This window comes from Anser brachyrhynchus (assembly GCF_964034855.1).
Source record: "Anser brachyrhynchus genome assembly, chromosome: 1".
NCBI classification, from domain to species: Eukaryota; Metazoa; Chordata; class Aves; order Anseriformes; family Anatidae; genus Anser; species Anser brachyrhynchus.
The window spans coordinates 148,499,259-148,518,287 of NC_137694.1; the positions used below are offsets into that span (position 1 = coordinate 148,499,259).

A 19,029-nucleotide genomic window follows, 5' to 3' on the forward strand; every position below is an offset into this window, starting at 1 on the left:
AGATATTTAGTTTTGAAGTTGCTCTGCATGTCACTTAAAGCTTTCTTTTCCCCCTTCACTGAAAATGGCTAGGTACCTGTGGCGCAGCTGGCTTCGTCGTGTGGATGTGTCTGGCAGAGAGAGGATTTGTCCAAAAGCAGTTGGGATCACAGATTATTTCACTTTGAGGCTAGAGTTAGGTACAGAATGCTTGGAAAGATTGTCTTCGGGATGCGTGGCATATCAATATAGTTGTTTTTGGGTGTTTTTTTGGAAGCAGTTAAATATGTCTCAGATAAGTGGGCTGTAAAGGAGTTACAACCCTTGCTGTTTGCATTGTTTTAGTTTACTGTGGATCAGTTCTCAAGTGAGATGCCTTTGTATCAGGTGCTGCTTTATTAGGTGTAATAAAAGCAAAGCTTCTACCTAATTAAATTTATCTTGGAGTCTGAGAAATACCATGCAGGTGGAGGGAGGACCAGGTAGTGTTGATAGTTCTGTAATTTTTATGGTATCAGCAGCTAAATGCCTTCATGGAAACTTAACAAGAGCAAATGCTCATGCTTCCTGTGTAATTACAGGATGGAGATGGATGACCCTATGGTATCTGAATGTATGGCCAGGCTGTCTGTTCTGGGGTCAGGATGGGTGGGCGCAGGGGTCCTTGCCCATATCTGCACAGGTGATGTGAGGGCTCCTTCCTGAACAGGGTGCCCCCGGGGGACTTTCCTTTCCTTGTGGTGCCCTGAATATCAGCTAAAAGGAAAGTTGGGGCAGTCTGTCAGATCTAGCCTGCAGATAAATGTGCAGTGTGTCCTAATTAGGAGTTTTATTTAAGGATTATTAGTGATTTAACACCCCAATCTAATTACTCGTAAGCTTCTTGCTAATTTTGTAATTAGCACTGGAGCAAGACTTTTTATGGAAAATACACCCTTAAGGAAATCAGAACCACTCATTTCCAATGTTTATAGAGAGCTTTATTTCTGTGGCAATGTTCTGTAGAAAATGCCTATAAGGAAATAGTAATATTTGTTCTATTTTTGCATAATGGCAAAGATAGATATGAGCCAAGTGTTTCCAGAGACCGATTATAGTCAGTCATCGCAACCCAAATGACTCCGACTCTTGAACGCACATTTGTAGGATCAGATTCCGCTCAGATACACCTAGCGGAGAAGGCATTCTCAAATTGTTTTATACCACAGTTATCTCTGGCCTTCAAAGTGTGAGAAGGAGAACTCAGGGTGCAGTCGGGGTGTACTGGCTGTGGGCTCTTGTAGTTTATAGCAGGCAAGGCAGATTTTTATATGCATAGGTAGGAAGGTGCAACTTGAAGCAGACGTGAGCCTGCTCCAAAGCGCAGTGTGGCTTTAAAAAGATAAAGCTGTCCTTGTAGCTTGATTCCAGTTAATCTACGAAGTATGGTTCAGCTGAACAGAGAACCTGGCAGAGAGTATTTTGGCCATTGAACAGGTGGCTGTAGAAGTTTTCCTCTCACAGATGTCTCAGGTGTTCTCTTAATTTTGATAAGCAGGCTTGCTTGTTTCAGAGATTCACAAAACTGACAAATTCTTAGTTCGGGAAGGCGGCTAATACTTTGCTGAATTAAAACCTAATAATTTGGTCTCTTCAAATGCTAGGTTTTCATGGTTTTAGAGATGGGGAGTTTTGTAATCGGTCTGGAGTAATATAGTATAAATAAAGTCTGGAGAGAGAGAGAGATATCTGTTTGTTAGTTTAATTGATGTAGCTGGAAAAGAAACAAACAAGCTCTTAGGTTCAGAATACCTTATTCCCTTATTGGACTGATGAAGCAATTAAGCCTAAAAGCTTGTCACTTGTTTTTATTGCACAACGGTTGTAGCAGGCTTTTAAACTAATCTTTTGCTTGTTTGTCTTTGTACGACAAAAGGGCTCACTTTTGAGCAGACCTGCTGCATGCTTGGGGCGCACTGAGTGTGGATGTGTGTATTTAACGCAAAAACGGTGCGAGTTCCTGCCCTGGACTGGCGATTCCTCAGTCCTGTCACATCCATTCCTTTCCCAGCAGGACATGCTAGTCTGCATCCCAGTGTGCCAACACAGCCTTATAAAGGAAGGGATACAAAAACACTGCAAGCTACTCTTTTCTGCTTCCCCTTCCTACCACCGATACTGCTTTTTGATGTCAAGTGGCCCAGTACTTCCTTGACCCTTTTCACTCCTCCTCGCTGAATGTTTTAGTGTCAAATAATTTGGCTCTCGTTTAGTCCCAGGTTCAAGTCTCCTGATTGCTCACACCACATACAAGCTAATTAATTCCGTATCCTTACAGAGATAGTGAAGTAGTTCCTTCTGAAGAGGGGCCGGGGCGGGGGGAAGGCATTGCTGGCTGCCTGATTTGCTTTAAGGTCTGCTCTGGGCGAAGAGTATGGATACAGACCCTGCCAAGTCTGGCTTCCTCTGCCTGGGACATTTCTCTAGCACTCTCCCAGGAGGTCTTCTGCCCTTAGCTGCCCTCTCGTGCCTGTGACAGAAAGAACTTGGAAGCGCTCCTGGGTGTCAGGCCCAGCTGGATTTCGGTGCGAGCGCTTCCAGTGAGGAGACCCCGGCCTGCTGGTGGCTGTCGCTCACTATGCAGAGGGGACAGTGTGTGGAGATGACATCAGTGGCTCCAATTCTATATCAAGTGAGACTTTGGTATTTAATGATCTTTCCTATGCTTACAGATTTAACTTTTGGCCTCCTGTGAGAGAAAATATGGGCACAAACAGCACACGGGAGCTGCAGAGTGCTCTGATAGACACCAGGCTGTTCATCAGGGTGGGGAGTTTCATCCCAGTGAGTAAAGGCTGAGGAAGCCAAGCTGGCTCATGGCAACTTTCACCCACAGACACTTCATTTTTATAGGTTAACAGGTTGGAAAAGTTCTTATTAGTGTGCTTATTTGCTGGTGCAACTGCTATCCAGGCTTCCTGAATTTATGCTTGCGTTAACAGCTCTTCATTGCATCCATTTACTTCCAGAATGCTGAGGGGTTTATTTTGTTTTTCTCCAAAAAAGTCAAATTTTATGGGTCTGGTAGCTTTTGGGTTGGTGGTTGCTCTCTGCCTTCCTCCTGTCATATTCCCTCAACTGTTAGTTGAACAGAGGATGCTCAAGAATATTAAACTTCCTTTACAAAGCTCTAACAAGAGATGCTGAATCAGGATAACTACACGGTGGTTGCAGAAAGAAGAGTCTTGGGAACAGAAGGAGAGCACACAGCGTTGTGTTGGCTGCTGGAGCAGTCTGTGGGCTGTAGTCACGCCTGCGTTTCTGTGCCTGGTGGAAGTCATTGTGTTCCAGTAGAGCTGAAAACCTGATCAATAATTAATCTCGTTACCAACAGTGCAGAAAGGCAAAGGGAGGTGGTTTTTACTATTTTCATTATATAGTTTTCTAAGAATGGAGAATATCACTTTCAAATTTTCTCCTCCTTATTAGTTTTAAATATAGCTTCTGCAAGTCTCATCCGCTAGAAAGAGCAGTCAAATATGCTCATTATTTGCTATTGTAGTAACATTTCAAAGCTTTCAGGCTTTTGTGGCCTAGGTCCCATTTAGACATGCAGTAAATGACAGTCCCTGCCCCACAAAAGCTTTCTGTCGATCAGATGTAAGAAGAGCAAGGGAAAACTAGGTAATGTCCACAGGGACAAATGAGATAGCAAATATAATTTAAGTCAGGGGAGATTTGTTAGCTAAGAACAGTTCTGTTTCTGGTTTTCTGCTGTATGTAGGTAAGCAGTCATTAGACTAGCTAATCTTAATGTTTTAAAGACCATAATTTAAATAAAATACCTAGGATTTTAGAGAAGTCCGTTCAGTGCCAATGAGTGGGACGAAGCTTACTCTGCCATCGAAGAGCCAGGGCTGTAGAACATCCATTGCACTGGGAGTGGAGGAGGGAAGGGTAAGCTGGCCTACCTCTAAGGGACAAAGCTGATTTTTCTCTTGAGGTTGTCTGTAGATCTGCCACGTCATGCATCTGAGCATGGGCATGGACACAGTCTTTCCTGAAACACAGTGACCTGCACAACAGGTAAATTTGGTCTCCCTGTTTTGTAAGGGTGACAGGCCATGGCAGTATGCTATAGCTACTTGCACCAGCTTGGCAGGTCTAGAAATCAATGAAAGGAGCACTGCAGGGCATTCACCTCCATGGTAAACCTCCCTTGGCTCTTGATGTCATGCACCGTCCTCTTCTGCATTGGAGCCAGGGATATTTGAGAGGCTTGTGTGAGGTGGAGGGTCCTGTGGTGTCGGGAGGCTGGCTGGGTGTATTCTGAAAGGGTTATTTGTGTTCATAAACAGATTGGCATTTGGAAATGGCTAAGGGTTGGCCACAGTGTCTTTCTATGCCCGTGCTAAAATACTAGCTGATCATCTCCGGAAGTAAGGGCAGTGGTGTCACGGCTGCTGTTGCAGTGGGTTTGCTGAACACACAGTTGTGGAGGAAGCCACAGCTGTGACTTTTTCATCTTGCTGCTGGGCTGGGAGCATGTGTGAGAATTCCAGCTGGGTTCAGATGCCAGCAGAGCCTGCTGCTTGGGAAAGGCAGGTCGAGATCACAAAAGATGATAGACATAAAGCATGGGTTTGGACCAAAAGCACTGTGTGGATGTGGATAGAAAACACCTGTATAGTTGCATTGCTGTCTACATCTTTGTTGTATTGTTTCAGCATTCTTGGCTTAATCATTGTTAGCAGATACAAGCACGTCATGCGTACCACTCATAAATAAGTGACCGATTTCTTTTGGTGTCACTTTATCTGTGATGTGTACTCATAAAAAACGAACCGGAGACAAAAAAGATTGGGGTATTTTAGCAGGGAGTGGATCAAATGTAACACAACACGCTTCAGCCTTGGTATTTAAGCATGGGATATGGGTGGGAATTTAGCTAACCTGGGAACCAGTGAAACCAAACAACCTGAAATTATTATGCTTATACATAAAGCATATAATAGACTTCAAATTGCTCTTGAAACCCTTCATTTATCTTTGCTAGCTTAAAAAAGCTACAGATTTGCAGATCGTTTCATATTGGCACTTGTTAAATTTCAGGCAGCATCTGACAGCTGAAAACTGCAAGTGCCGTTTCAAGCTCCCAGCTGGTGCTGCCACTGGCTACTGATGACCTTTCCTCATCTCTTCCACAGGCACAATGGTTCAGGAGTGAGATAATAAGATACACTAAAGGAAAACAGAAAGAAAACCAATCTCAACCCGTACCACCCATCCTTCATTTTGCGATTCTCCGGTCTGTTTTTGTGAAAATGCAGGCGGTGACCGATTGTGGTCCTTCTGTTTCAAACTGTGTTAAAATTCCTTTTCAAAACAGTTCTTTCAAAGTACTGTAATGACTACTGATAATTAAGACATGAAGGTTAAAGTGCCTATCAGTAGTTCAAAATATAATAGTAACCTAGATAAACGGGTAGTCTTGTTCCATGTATTTTTTTTTCTAGTATTGTTTATTGCTGTTATGCCAGTAATTAGCCTGGGATCGAAGATTTCCTTATGGGAGTATGTTGTGACCTGTCTTTCTCTTCCCCTCCATATACCCCTTCAGCAATGTGGCTTCTTCCTGTTGGAATGTGATGACAAGACATCTAAAGACAATTTGTTAGTGTCCTAAACAGTGCTGAGTAGAGTAGAGCTGTTCTCATTAGCTGTCTTATTGCCAAAGTCTCAGCACAGAAGTGGTGAGGGCTTGCTTGAAGACATGAGTATGTTTTCATTTGTTTAATACACGTTTTGACCCAGTGTAGAGATGACATTTAACTGTGTTCTGGCTTTCAAATCCTTTGTGACTTAGTCTTAAGTGCGCAAAATCAACAGAAAATGTCTAAAGACTTCATGTGATTGATGGACACAGTTACGTTTACTGAATGGTTAGGTTTTAAAAGAATTTGAGGTTTCACTCAACAATAGGCTACAGGGTTATTTACCTTGAAGAAAGAATTGTTGGGAGCTGTTCTATCAGCATGTACCTTCTTGTGAAGTGTACTTTTGTGTCCCCCCTCAATTTGTGGAGTTGATGCTGCTGTCATAGCAATGCAGAGCAACTTACGTGATGCAAGACTAATACTGTAGTGTTCCCTGGTGTCGATTTGGTAGCTGATTTCTTCTGGATTTTGTTTAAATAGGGTTCCTGTGCTGTGAACTCATATGGAGATCTTACTGGTCATGCTGGAGGATGCTAAAAACTGCTTTGTGTGTGTGTGTGTGTGTAGTCACGTAAGCCTTGAAGTTTGCTCATGGATATTTCTCATGGTTCTCAATCAGGAATTGCATATCCTAATTTCCTTGGTCTAGGTGTTCTTGAGGAAAAAGGAAAGTAATCTAAGGAATGACAATCTCTTTAAAGGAATGAAATGCTTTGTTCAAAATACTGCTCTCTCTATCCCTTTATTGTTCCTGCAAAGGGAAGTTAGATTCTGTTGGTGTAAGTTAGTTTGAAGAAGTTAACAAAATCAGGTTAAGGGATGGAACTTTGGATTAATATCCTGAGCTTTTCTAAGGAATCATTTGAGTGTGCAATTGTCAAAGATTGCCTTAAATATTTTATTCAAGGTTACACCGGTAGTTTCACTGCAAATTATACATGTCCTGGAAAGGTGAGAGACCTGCATATTAATACATTCACTGAACCATGCTTAGTTAATGCACTGATGTGGCATTGGAGATATGTTCAGGTGTGGGAAAGGAATTTGCAGGTGGCCTTGCGCTGTTTCACACGTCCCTGAATTAGAGATAATGAGGAAACAAGAGGTAGAACCAAAAACTTGAGCAAGGTGGAGATAAAGTAAATTGGCTACAGTGTTAAAGATGAGCTTTGGGCAGTGGCCAGTTGCTGGCTGGCTCGAGGCGCGTGTCTGAGGGTCTCTAACCAATTGTAAGACAGATTCGGGCACATGGACAGTGCGTGGGGCTACGGGGAAAGTATATGTAGTGGTGAAAAAGGGCAATAAAGGTTCTCCTGTTCAAGAGCCATCAGGAGTCCGTGTCTTGTATCCTTTCAGGTTATGTTTTGTTTCAGAATAAAGGTACTTATAATATCAATACGACTATTTATAGTATCAATATGACTAATGTACTCTGGAATGCAGCTTGCCATCTTCACTCATATGTATATATGTGTATATATATATTATGGCATGGAAACAGAGCAAGTGAAAACTATGTTTATGTGGCTTTTTTTTTTGTGTTTAATTGTAACATAGACCAACGCCAGTTTCAGCATTTGCGCTCCACCAGATGAAAGCATAAGCAGCCCATACCTGTGACATGACAAATGGGGCCACCGTTCCAGTCTTCCACAGCATGCTGATAACAGAGCTCAGTCAATGCTGGAATGCTCAGGCACCATCACAGAAGTTAAGGTATTTATCAGCTCTGGATATAGCTTTCCCCAGTGCTGCTCAGCCTCTGGAGGGTAACTTCCCAATTCCCCACTCACTATGTGGTTATCTGTTTGTCATCCTAAGATGTTAAAGCCACAAAAGCGTGATCATAATCGTCAAAAGCAGCGATATATTTTTGTGTGTCTGTGTATACAAATGTGTGTATGCATATGTATGTGCGTGTGTATGTTTTTGATTTGGCAGAATCTAATGTTTCCAAAGAAGCTGGAAGTCATCCTGTAAGACAAATAAGAAGTTTTTGTTTTAGTAGTAGGTGGTTCTTAAACCGTAGCAAGCCTGTCTTCTGCAGACGAATTTTGTAAAGTCTGCACTTTTTTCTGTCACATTCAAATCCTGTAGGGAAAGGTACTTTTTAATGCATTTCACAAGGTAAAGTGACCAGCTGGCAATTTTGCTAGCTTATATCTAGAGCTGCAGCATTCTGTTAGATGTGCTGCTTTTTTTTAAAAAAAAAAAAAAGAAAAATCCTGTACATGTACGTTAGCAATTTGTCATTGCTTTTCAAGCTTATTAACTCATTAAGTAGCATTTAATGAAGATAACCACAAAGTAATTAATTTATACAGTATGTTTATTGCTTCCCTAATGAATTTATGTATCAAATTTAGAGTTACTCAATGAGTATGTTAATCTATTTTTATATTTCTTATGCATTTCAGTTGCTATATAAATAAAAATGTTTATTCAAGGTCTTTATTAAAATCTGTGCATTGACTGTAAGTGTAAAAGGGCTGAAGGGCATATCTGGTGAGTAGAGGCTGAGGACACTTCGTTGTCTGGTCTGGAGAAAAGGAGGCTGAGGCGTGACCCCGTTGTTCTCTGCAACATCCTGAGGAGAGGAAGCAGAGAGGGAGGTGCTGATCTCTGCTCCCTGGGCACCGATGTCAGGACGTGTGGGAATGTCTCAAAGCTCTGCCAGGGGAGGTTCAGACTGAGCATTAGGGAAAATTTTCTACTTTGAGGGTGGTCAAAGCCTTGAGTAGGTTTCCTAGAGAGGTGGTTGATGCCCCATGCCTGTCAGTGTTCAAGAGACGTTTGGACAATGCCCTCATTAATATGCTTTACCTTTTGGTTAGTTCTGAAGTGGTCGGGCAGTTGGACTCGGTGATCTTTGTAGGTCCCTTCCAACGGAACTATTTTATTCCATGCCACCTTTAAGCACAGTATAGAATTAGTTTGCCTTAGAATGCACTCTGCCAACAACAAAGCTTGTAAACCCATTTTTTAAAGGTTTGGGAAGTCTCTTGTACCTGGGGAAACCTGTCCACAGTTACATTGGGGATTTCCTTGGAGATTTTCCATGGAAGAACATTTTTTCTAGAAAACTGTAGCTGTTTGGAGTTAAGCTCTTATTGTGGGAGACTGATGAACTAAGTACTGCAGTCTGTGGGAAGGACCCATGATGGAACAGTTCACGAAGGACTGCAGGACGTGGAAAGATCCACACTGGAGCAGGGGAAAAATGAGAGTAGGAAGGAGGAGCTGAGGGGAACTGTTATGGACTGAGCACAGCCCCAGTTCACCATACCCCCTGTGCCTCTTGAAGGGGAGTGGGAGAAATGGAAGAGCTGGGACGGACAGAAGGAGTGAAGTTGAGCCTGGGAAGAATGGGGAGGTGAGGAGAAGGTGTTTCGCTATTGTCTTTTTCTCACAGTCCTGCTCCATTTAAATTGGCAATGAATTAAATAATGTTTCCTGAAGACAAGTCTGTTTCCCCAGTGATGGGGAAAGCATGTCTTGAAAACTGCCTGGCAGAAAAGGACCTAGGGGTGTTGGTTGATAGCTGGCCAGCAGTGTGGTCAGGTGGCCAAGAAGGCCAACAGCATCCTGGCTTGTATCAGAAGTAGTATGGCTAGCAGGACTTGGGAATTGATTGTTCCCCTGCACTTGGTGAGGCCGCGCCTTGAATAGTGTTTGGTTTTGGGCCCCTCTCTACAAGAAGGACATCAAGGTGCTGGAGCAATGAAAGGGCTATGAAGATGGCAAAGGGCCTAGAGAACAAGTCTTATAAGGAGCGGCTGAGGGAACTGGGGTTGTTTAGCTTGGAGAAGAGGAGGCTCGGGGGAGACCTTACTCTCTCTACAACTACCTCAAAGGAGGCTATAGAGAGATCGGGGTCAGTCTTTTCTCCAAAGCAACAAGTGACAGGACAAGAGGATATGGCCACAAGTTGTGCTGGGGAGGTTTATGTTGGATATTAGGAAAAATTTCTCCCCTGAAAGGGTTGCATGGCACTGGAACAGGCTGCCCAGGGAAATTGTTGAGTCAGCATCCCTGAAGGTATTTAAAAGACATGTAGATGTGGTGCTCAGTGACATGGTTTAGTGGTAGATGTGGCATCGCTAGGTTAACAGTTGGACATGATGATCTTAGAGGTCTTTTCCAGCCTAAGTGATTCTAGGATTCTGTGGTAATAGGTAGGTGATTTCTCTGTCTTTGTCTGGACCCATGACTTTTTCCACCTTATTTTCTCACACTGTTCTGTTGAGGGGGAGTGACAGAACAGCTGTATGGGCATCTGCCAGCCAGCCAAGGTCAGGCTATCATTATAATCTATATAATAATGTATAGATTTGACTACTAAATCATAAATACCAAATCTCATAATCTATAAAGGAACTTTCAGATTATCCATTAAATGTTATGGCTCCTGATCTACAATATTTAAGAAAATACTAAACTGAAATGAATACAGGTTTTTCCTTTCACTTTGCAACCTGTGTAGGCAAAGTAGTATCTGTCTTCTCTGGCACCAAAGCTAGTAAAATTGCAATGCTCTTGTATCTCCATGGATGTGTGTATTTAATGTGCCTTTTTCCCTTGAAAAAGTGTGGTACTATGTATATAAATTGTGTGAGAAATTGATGTACTGCATTAAAACATTCTTTTGGAAAAAAGTGTTTTTCTTGATATAGTCTACGTTTTGAGGCATTTTCTCTAATGATTTCAAAGCAAATGGAACATCAGCTATGCAGCCAGAAAATTTCTGCAATCTGCTGGTTTTGTACGTATTGCAGCTAAGACTTAATTATTCATCCTTTGAGGGGCATCATACTGATCTTGATTTACTCTATTATGTTGTCTGTGAATATCTGATATTAATTGAGTCCCTCTAAAAAACACATTAACTAGTATAATTTATTCAGTATCTCCTTAACAAAGAAAATGGTATTTATTTCAAGTAATTCAAAAGAAGCAAAGACTTCCCCTCATTAAATAAGGTATCTGCAGTATCTTGGTTATTCTCTTTTCTAAGCACAGAGAAGACTTCAGTGTATCGTTCAATACCAAATATTGTAGTGGTGTGGAAATATTCCCTTTTTAATTGCAAGCTCTGGAACATAATAAATGCTGTTAATTTTTGCAAAAGGACTGTATGTACTGCTTCAAAACCTACTGTATGATAGAAAGTAGGAAGCAAAATCCATTAAAAATAGGATGAACTGTTATACTGGAAGTTCTTAAAGACAGAATTTTGGTCATACATATTTTTGGGGAGTGAGAAATTTTGCTCTCAGAAATAGAGGCAAAGTAAAGATCTGAAAATACCAAGGGGTTTCTGTAAAATAGCTGGCTTGTTTACATGAGAAACATACATCAGAAAAACTCCACTGAAAGGAGATCAATTGCACCTTCTTAAAAACAAGCTGTATGAAAGAAGAATCGTGCCTATTCTTCGTTTGGCCTCCACTCTAAGTCACTATTTCCTAAAACTTCCTTTTCTGTATACTTAAAATAGGAAATAGTGGAGTTTTCATTAGGGATTTGCAATAATGGATAGATAATAATTAAAAAAAAAAAAAGGGCGTTTAAGATTATTTCCTGTCTCTGGAACAGACCTCTTAACAACCATCCATCACTCTTCTATATCCTTTTATGCCGCAGTCTTGGAATTAATTTATTATTCACAGTTATTAGCAATACATAGTTGAAGCCTGATTAAGTATTAGCCAAAAAGACGATCTTCCACAGCGATGGCTCTATCTGTCTAGTGAAGGCAGGACTGAATCGTAGCATGTATTTTAGCAGTATTGCTACCTCAGCATTTCACTGTGCTAGTCATTTAATCATTGTACATTCATTGTCTCAGTCCTGAAATGTTTTCAATATTGAAGGATGCTGTGTATGTATATGTTTATATGGTATATGAGTATTAATCACATTGATTACATGAGATGTGTCATAGAAACTTTCAAAAAGAATCCCTTCTCAGCTACCACTTTTCTAAGGCTTCTCTGAGGGGAATATTCTTGCCAGTGGCACTTGCTGTCTGTTTTGAAAGAACAAGTATTTGTATGTTTGAAAGAACAAGTATATTGCTTGGTATTCACCTTGGATACCATACTTGAGAGAATTAGGGCCAGATCATGTCAACGTTACTGATCCATCACATTGTAAATCAAAAGTAAGATAGCACAACAGCTGTTGTACGTGCTCATGTTCATATCATAATATGCAATATAGAAAGATTAAGGACACAGCTGTACTGGACCTGTTTGGTTTCCTTGTTGAGTATTTGTAGACAAGTTTTTTTTATTTTACATGCACTGCAAGAGACTGAAAAAAATGGAAAACAGGAAGATGAGAATTTTTCAGTTAAACAATCATTTTCTGTGGCGCCAAATAATAAATTGAGAAGCCTATTGTGAGTCTGTTGTTCATGGGTTTGTTTTTTTGTGCCTGCTGGTTTATGAAAATGGTGATGTAAGATTTAAAGGAGACATTGTGCTTGTGGGTTTTCTGCATGGAAACAGAGATAGCGTGTGCGAGCTGCTGAAATAGGCCATCCACAAGAATATAAGTGATGCGACCTGTCAGAGTAATGAATGAAATACTGTACTTAGGCAGGAATATTACAATGGCTACTGTATGCAGAAATGATGTTTCTTAAATTGAAAAACAGGTTTATTAATGGTCTTCTTATAAAGACGGGACTAATCTGGGATTCTGCTACCGTATTTAATTAACAAGTCAACCATTAACGATCCATGCAGTTCAGCTTGCGAAGTGAGTGATGATCAATTTTTTTTGCCGCACTGTGTTCACAAGTATGAAAAGGTGGTTGCAAACCTCAGAAAGCTATTTCAGAAACATAGATCAATATTTCATTCTGTCTTTTGCTAGTGTTAATTTAGTCGAAAGAAATGTTCCCATATTCCTAACCTTGTTTGTGATTTAAGCTTCCTGTGTATTTATTGCCTTGGAAATACTGTTCTTTGCCAAAGAGACAGTTCGGTCTGACCATCTTGTGTCAGGGAGAATTTTTGGGGAGTAAGCCGGGCATTGAAAATGTGACATGTTGCCTCTCAAGTCTTGAAATCTCTGATTTGTGAATCCATGTGGTAAGGAGCAGCTGATGAGCAGCAAGTTGTCTTGGAGGAGAAGGGCATCTGCTGCGCCGGGAGCTCAGCTGTCTGCCTCCAGCTTAGGTGAAAGGACTCTCTCCCTTGCAGACGTGCATCTGAAGGCAGACAGCAGAGGTACCGGACTGTGACGGCCACAAAGAGCCGACACGAGCGGCTGGAGAGCGGCGTGACCTGTGCGGTATTGTCCCCGAGCACGCGCGGCAGCCGGCACAGATGGCAGCAGTGCAGAAGGGGAGCCCAATGGGAAGTTTGGCTGATTTATCTGCAATTGCCTCTCCTTTTGTTGTGTCATTAATGGTAGGCTGAGGAAATTGAACAATAAAGACCCACTTTGGGAGGATATAATGGTTCAGCAGTGAAAAATGGTAATGAAGTGGTGAAAAAAAAGCTTTGGGGAGTGGAGTGTTCGCATATCAATATATAGCTGTTTTAATGGGGATGGTTTCCTGAAGTTAATGGGCCTGGTCAGGATTTAATGCAAAAGGTGCTGTCTTCCAGCTCTGAACAGGCAGCAAGTGGGAAGGGAAATGAGAAGAAAATACACAGGTCTTCTGTATTTAAAGTGAACTTCTATAAACTTAAAGGTGTGAGTGTAGTGGACAAAAAAAAACATGCATGAAGAGATATTAGAAAGATGTCTTGGGTTCCATTTTATATTTAAAGCCTAAATAAAACAAAACAAAAAATACCACCTCTCTCCTCCGCCAAACAAAACCAACCATTAAACTTGAATAGATTGCAAAACTTCTAGGCAAGTGACACAAAGAAAAGGAGAAAGGTTTGGAGGACGGCACATGCAGTCCTGTTTGTGCTGGAGCTATAGTACAAGGCTGGTGCCTAGCCAGCTTTTGTCAAAGCAAACTAAAAGCTCTACCATTTGTCCAGAGTTCACTGTTGGATATAGCTGGGATTACCCTAACTGGTTTACCACTGGGGAGCTGATCCAATGAGCTGCTTTAGGATCCTAAATATTGTAGTAGCACCTAAAAGATCATCCTTTTCACTAGACTGGCTACCCACAGGAGTGGCTCAATATGGTAGGCAATTTCTTCTGCAAGGAAGGTAACAGACTTCAAATCTGTTCAGTTAGCTGGAACTTTCTTCTTCTGTCCTGCTTTTCAGTCTGCACTGTCTCCCCCTGCAAAGCATATCTCGTATACAACATTGCTACCACATACGCAAGAACAAATGCTTGATGGTGCAGCAGAGACAAGTTGTGGCACATCCTGAAGTTATGCATCTTCCTCCTGTCTCCTCATTAATTTGCAGTGGCCTATGAGTACAATTTTTTTCCCATAGTAGTGGCTGTCTCCCTTCAGTATATATTAAATTATTCTGGAGATGAGACACAGTCCTCATTTTCTTCCTTTGTACATTGCAAGGAATTTTCTGTTTTTGAGTGCTGCATCATATGTTCATGCCTACAGGGAGGAGCAAAACCATGTAGTGCTTGGGGAAGGGATCTGTAGCTGCCTTGCTTCTCTCATTCTTTTGCTGTACACCATGTACACTCGCACCCTTCAGGCTCTGCTCTCCTCCTGGTGTCCAGGAAAGTGTGTGAATATCCATGAATGGAGATGAGACCCTGGAATAGATATTTGAGCCACCTCCATCCTCATGCTGCAGAGAAGTGGCTAATGCTGCAGAACCCGGCTGATGGAGCAAGCAGGCTGTGTGTTGTTTATTTAGGGAGGTAATGGCCTAGAGTAGCTAAAGGGGAAAATACTTGCTACACTGTGCATTCAGATGTAATCTTCTCTTTATTGTCATTCTGAGCATTGAATAGTTCAGCTAAGCATATGGAACTGGCAATGAAACGCCACCTAAAATGGTCTATAAATATTTTACGGTGCCTAGGCTGGTAAGGGGTAAGAAATGTTTAAGGCACAACATGTTGCCTTGTCTGTGCCTCCTGGCCAACCGGCAGGCAGATAGGAATGGGTGCAGCTGCAGCAGTGTGTTTTCTTTCAGCCAGGGTGTGCTGTGATGTGGATTCAACCCCAAATTAAGCTGTCCCAGAACAAGGTGCCACATATGGTAGTGCAGTGTGTATGTTTTTAGAGTTTGCTCAAAGCATGGCAACTCTGTGCTGGAAAGTGATTTAACTTCTTTTTTAAAGCATGATTTAAAAGTCAGTTTGCACGAGTTAAACGTGTGCTAAATAGCTAACCTCAGTTGTAAGTATCAGTCTATTTCTTAGGTTTGGCTTGCCTTATCTCATGGCTGTGTTAGTGCAGTTACATCTGCATAGCTCTGCTTGAGCATACATGGTGTGTTGTGTCTGTGTGGCTTCAGGAGGGAGGCTACCAGCTCCACGTTTGGCATATCTGCTGGTGACAGTGAGGATGTGCGCTGTGGAAAGTTCTGTTTTGCTGGCTGACTCTTTGCTTCGTTCCAGGATGGAGTACTGGGGAGAAGGGTGAGGGAGCTGAGTCCTAGCTTTCCTTTTCCAAGCTCTCAAATACAGAATAATAGGGCTGGAAAAGCTGGAGAATTTCTATCTCCCTGCTCCAAGGAAAATGTCAGCTCTTCCTGTTTCTCGGGCAGAGTTTGACTAATGGTGTGGACGCTGTGAACCTCAGAAGCAGGACTTCCAAGAGCAGAAGCTCCCTGAACCAAACTGCAAATCTGGATGGATACGAATGCATGTTCTGCTTTGGAAAAATGGGCTGAGGGAAACCAATGGGACCACTAAGAGATCCCCAAGGGGAGCTCAGGGACTGAACTTTGGTCCTTGCATTGCTCCCTGTCAGTGTGGGTAGGGGCTACCTGAAATGCAGATCCAGCTGAAAGGAAGGATTTGTGCTGGCCGAAGCTTTAACCAGACATCGGTGTGTAATAGATATGCCAGCAAGCTGGTGTGAAAAGGCTACAGAGGACATTGGTCTGAAGCTGTTAACTTCTTGTTAACACCTGTTAGCTTAGCAGCAAGGAGGATGAAAAGACAGCACTGAGGCTAGTGTAGAAATGCAAGAGAGAATGCTGTGGATTAGTTCTCATTGACGCGCTGGCTCAGTGTTAGCATTTGCTGTAAAGGAGGTTCCTGTGTCAAGTTGTGCAGGTGTCACCAGCAATGCACTGGAGTTAGCATTGACAGCACTTGCTGTCAGCTCCATGTCAGACCGTGTGTGCAGCTCCGACTGTCTCCCCCCAGGGAAAACTCTCCAATGGGATGTGTAGCCCCAGAAATGGGGGTTTTGCTGGGGCTGGGTTCGCGCAGCAGGTACTGCCAGTGGAATAAACTCGGAAAATCGGAACCTGTGAGTTTAGGCAAAATAAGTACATCAGCTCGGCAGTAGCAGTTGCAGAGGGAGCCTCTCCTGTTGTTAGTTAAGCATCTCCACATGCAGACTGAAGAGTTACTGCAGCTGCACGCTGTTTTAAAATGAATTTATTTACTGCCAGTTCTGCAAATGCTATGTCTTAGAATGTGAAGCTTGATATTAATTTGAGAATTTATTTGGCTTTTCCAATGTCTTATGGTATTTTACTATGAAATCCTGTGCCATTTGCATATTTCAGTGTGTTGTTGTTGATTACCAAAAACTTTTATAGTTCTTGTTTGAATACCTAATCCTTTTTTTTTTGTTTCCAGAATATATTTGCATAATAAAACTTGCAAGTAATAATACTGATGTGGGTGCCACTTGTATTATGGTCATATAATTTTTTTCCCTGTTCTAAGAAGCCTGTTTTTTAACGCTCAGAAACATGCTTCCTGGACTTTTATTGTGATGCTCTTTAAAGTCTTAAGATGAGGAGGAGAAGCGGGGAAGTGAGTTTCAAGTAGGTCTTCTCACCTCTCTGCTTTTCAGATTTTCTTTATGGAAGAACTCTCGCATTTTTTTTTTCTGTTCACTCCACCAGTGCACAAGGCTGAACAAAACCAGAACTGGGGGCAGGAGTGGGGATTTCACAAGAAAAGCAATAAATGCTCCTGTTTCAATAAACTGCAGTGTCTGTGTAAGAAAGCTTTGTCTCATTGCTTTTTAAGCCCTATGGGGGTGATGAACTGTCTTCAGTGCTAGGTAGCCCTTCTAGAGTGCAGTGATGATGTTCAACATCTTTCAGCATGACTCCTCAGAACACTTTTTATGTAGTGTGGAGACAACAGGGTGGGGTAGCTTATTTTCTCATGTAATGAACCTCTGATCTACCTACTGCCATATTTACCACATGGGGAAACCCTTTCCCCCTTCCCATTTTCCTCTTCCACCCCCTGAAAATGACCAGTTCTGCCATTCTTCATCGCTTAATGATTGCTCTAGCAATCAAAACTTGAGCTCTGCTTTTAAATATCTGATCTCTTGCAGAATCTTGGTTTTATTCTATTCTAGAATAACTCTGGGCAGGTAGTGGCGTGTTTCCTACCTTGATTCTGGAGCCACTTAGTGTTCACCAGGGAAATGGAAGGGTCTACAAGCTTTACAGTTATTCTTCTTTTGAGGGCACCATTTCCTTTGGCAGTTTTGATTTTTTTTCTGCGCATTTTTTTTCAAGCAAGCAATCCTTGCTGCTGGTTTGTGTGTGTGCACAGCTCTTCCACTAGTTGTACCTTCAAGTCAAGCACCTTGCAGAGCACTTTGCTCAACCTACTTCTACTAGGCTGATCCTAGATCCTGGCCTCTTCTTTCTCTTTTCAGACCTTTTACAGTTGTTGAACGGGTGCTTCAGGTCTTTTAACATGAAGAATCAACATGTGACTATGCATCACTACAGCATTATACATGTTGCAGACAGGGTGCAGTGCCTGCCTAAAGGATCCCTGCCTGAATCTTGTGTTATAATACGTAAGACCAGACTAAGCAACCTTCAGAGGTTCCTATGTGGCCTGAGGATTTTCTGTCTCTGGCTTGGCCAGGCTGTCTTTCCAGGTGTTGGATGCTTTGGCAAGAGAAGGGTTCAGCTGTGTTGTGTTTAAAGAAAAGGTACAAGCACTGGGCTTAAAGCCGCCTCTTCGGGTAAGCTGATGAAAGACAGCGAGCAGGACCAGACAGAAGGAATAGGAACAATGTAGGAAGGAGCTGGTAGAGAAGCTTGGGAACCAGCAGTGGAAGGTCTGGTAAAAGTCTAATGGGGACAGGTCCATCTTGAGTTTTTGTAAACTTAGTGGTTGTGTAAGTAAACCAAATGTGATCTGTCAGGATATGGTTATATCAGCCCCGTGATTTGTGCTACATAGTAGTTATGCTCTTGATCCAGTATTTGGACTGTAAAACCAGGAGATACTTTGCCATAGTCTTCAGAGACCTGAGTTCAACTTTGGCTATATCCTGTGTGTGTGTGTCTGTTGACACTGTCTAGAAGCTCTTGATTTTTCCCCTTTCTCTTCTGAATTAATGAAGTTGATTCACTGTCATGAGGAAGGCAGGACCTGGGAAATAGATGCCTACGTGTGGGTAAACTGGGGGCAAGGAAAACCAGGAAGATGTTTATAGAGCAGTTTCTTCAACTTGTTTGACCCATAATAGAGTCATCTGCTTCAACTACCCTGGTCTTTAAAAACTTAAGGCAGTTTTTCAACATCCCTTGAAGATGACAAGACTCCTTGACAGAGCAGGGTAGTTTATTCACCCCAAATTGGACTTTTAGTTAATTAGATCTAGATAAAGATGAGCTGCATGAGTTCCCTTGGTAACCTACTGCCTCAAAGTCTTATGCATAGATTGAAAACTTGAAGAGAAAATAAAAAAAAGCAACCTGAAGAAGTGGTTAAATAATCAATATACAGAGAAATGTCTGTTTTTAAAAGGGACAGAATTTGCAGAGATTCTTTTCTCTCATCAAATTCCAGGAGAAATCTTTTTCACTAAAGTGAACAGTAAAAGCTGTGGTGATGCTGCATCCAGCTCATGTGAAATGAGGCATCTTTTCCTTTCTTTCAGAAAAATGAAATTAAAGCAAACAATACAGCGAAAATGTGATGTCTTTTGGGTACCATATAAAGGCCAGATCGAAAGTTAAGGTCTAATATTTTTTTCTGTAGATGAGATGCAAAATGGAGTATCGCTAGCTCTGCTCCATCTTTTATGAGCAGCACCACATGTTTACAGCATGAGACCTCGTCCTTTATTGATGGCAAAAATTGCCATTTTTTGTAGAACATTAATCTCTTAGCTTTTGATGACCCGCTCTAACTTCTGATTTAGCAGCATTTCAAGGGCACTTTCTGTGGGAGAGCTTGTGTGCATGGCTCCCCAAAAAGTTTTTTTTCATTGGAGAAGAGTTGT

General features: G+C 42.0%; 1 protein-coding gene across 2 annotated transcripts in view; it reads left to right on the forward strand.

Annotated features, from left to right (window-relative positions):
• Window positions 1–19,029, forward strand: part of MYO16 (myosin XVI) — a 386,560-nt gene that overhangs the window by 3,996 nt on the left and 363,535 nt on the right. Inside the window, exon 2 of one of the 2 annotated variants that reach the window (XM_080577669.1) lies at window positions 7,233–7,391. The exons of the other annotated variant lie outside the window; for it this stretch is intronic. The gene's annotated coding sequence lies outside the window, so the exon portion shown is untranslated. The remainder of the gene's footprint in view (window positions 1–7,232; window positions 7,392–19,029) is intronic. 2 annotated transcript variants of the gene reach the window in all.